Below are 2,274 nucleotides of genomic sequence, written 5' to 3' on the forward strand. Positions count from 1 at the left end.
GTGTGTGTGTGTGTGTGTGTGTGTGTGTGTGTGTGTGTGTAGTTGCTGTAGTTTATATGCATCAGTAGTTTGCAGTAGCATGAATTTCCTGTGAGCGCAGACAGTCTGCATTTCTTACAACATTCGTGAGTCCTGGGTGTGATAGAATAACTGGGGGAAAAACCAATAAAACAACTAACAATTTAACACCATGCTGTTACCAAAGGGAATGAAAATAGAAACCCTGCTAAAACTCCGAGTCTCCAACTTTTAAGTGCAGTGTGACATATTTGACGCGATGTTTCCCTGAGTAATGGCACTCTGCGATATAATGTCCAGGCCAAAGTCGCAAGGAAGTTAGGGGGAACCGGGGCTAGCAGGCTTTCTGGCCCGGCCAGTTGGGCTTCTGCCGCCAAAGCCCGGAGGGGCGATACTGGGAGTAGAGACAGGCCATTATGCTGTTGCTGCTGCTGGCATTTCAGGGTTAAATTCCTGCGCGGATTGGGAATCACTAGACTGTAACTTCTATAGAATAACAATAGAAACCATACACGAAAAGAACAAAACCAGCCTCAATACAATAAGTGTTTCCTTTAGAGGAAAAAAAAGGAAGAAGGAAAAGAAAACAATTGTTTCCCCAAAGCTGGACTAATACACTCCAAATTATATTTGTCTTTGGCTGCTTGTTCGGGAAACGAAGTTATGGGTAGTGTTGAAAGAAACATGGCGCGTTGTAGGGTCAGCACTTTGCATTGATCTTTGAGACAATTAAATACATTAAAAGCTGTCAGGAGGTTTTTATGTGGAATCTCTCAACTGTAAAACATTTGCCTGCCACTCCTCTCGTTCAAGGTCGCTCAAGAATGGCAAAATGTGTAGATGTGAAATATTAATAAGGACAAACAGTCGATTTGAAGTTTAGAAGTTTGGTGGAAACTTGGAGAAAATGTGGAAATAAGTGTTTGTTGTAGGATTGCAGTTCACAGATGATTTGTGAGCAGCTCTCTCTCTCTCTCTCTCTCAGTTTCTCTCTCTCACCCTTTCTCGCTCTCTGTGAGTGAATGAATCTGTGACATGTGTTTTGTGTGAAAGCGGGAGAGTCTCAGGGAGCAAAGGAGCCCTCGGAAAAGGCTCTGCAGGATAGAACCGCTTCAAACTTCGGTGAAAGCAAGAGACTGCAAGCGCATTCTTTGCTCTTCTGGAAATGCACCATGCACCGGAGAACTGCTGGTGCTGCCGGTGCACGCGCACGGCGATGACCTGCTGCCACGGATAACGGTGAAACGGTTAATGCAAAAAAGTAAACACTGTTAACTCCAGCAGTGGAAAAACCTGAAGATTAAACAATAACAAAAAAACTTTTAATAAAATGACAAAAGTTGTGCTTCTTTTTTTGGGGGGGTGGGGGGGGGGAGGAAATGGATGATAAACACTTTTCATTTGATGCTCAGTGATGCAGTAGATCCGTATATCACACGGAGTCTAAACACACGCTGCAAGACACTGAACAGCGTCATCGTTTAGATTATCATAGCAGTACAGTCTGCGCTATGCTTTGGGCTTCTGATAACACTGAAGGCTTTACAGTGTGTGTGTGTGTGTGTGTGTGTGTGTGTGTGTGTGTGTGTGTGTGTGTGTGTGTGTGTGTGTGTGTGTGTATTCTCTTAAACCACACTGTTACGCAGTATAGAGGGAGTGAATGCAATAATCAGAGCCAATAGGAAGAGATTATTATTCTTATTAATATTCAGGTCTGTGATATCACAATAAATGCTTCATTTGTTAACTGTTGTGAAGCACCACGTGTTACTACCACGGCCTCCCCGCGTAAGTTTCTACTGGGTAAAAACCAAGTTTCTCCGTCTAAAAAGTCGTGGTTTGAGATGGCTTCCCATGACCACCACAGCTTTTTTCTTTTGATTTGTAAAAGTCAGATACAAGCAACTGCTTGTATCTGCTTGTATCTGATGATACAGCTACCCTGAGGTACCCCTGAGCAAGGTACCGTCCCTACACACTGCTCCCCGGGCGCCCAATGGCTGCCCACTGCTTCACTGAGTGAATGGGTTAAATGCAGAGAGCGATTTTCCCCACGGGGACCAATAAAGTACACTTTCTTTCTTCTTTCTTCTTTCTGTAGCAACTTGAAATAGGATGATGACCAAAGAAAGCCTTATGTTCCAGGATTTCTTGAAATCCCTACTTGCATATATGCTTAGATATTCCTATTTAGATAACTATATACAACTGTATCACTTCAGCACAACTCCCACAATCTTTCTGTTTACCACTCTT

This window comes from Pundamilia nyererei, unplaced genomic scaffold, assembly GCF_000239375.1.
Source record: "Pundamilia nyererei isolate P.nyererei 1_Seehausen unplaced genomic scaffold, PunNye1.0 scaffold00007, whole genome shotgun sequence".
NCBI lineage: Eukaryota > Metazoa > Chordata > Actinopteri > Cichliformes > Cichlidae > Pundamilia > Pundamilia nyererei.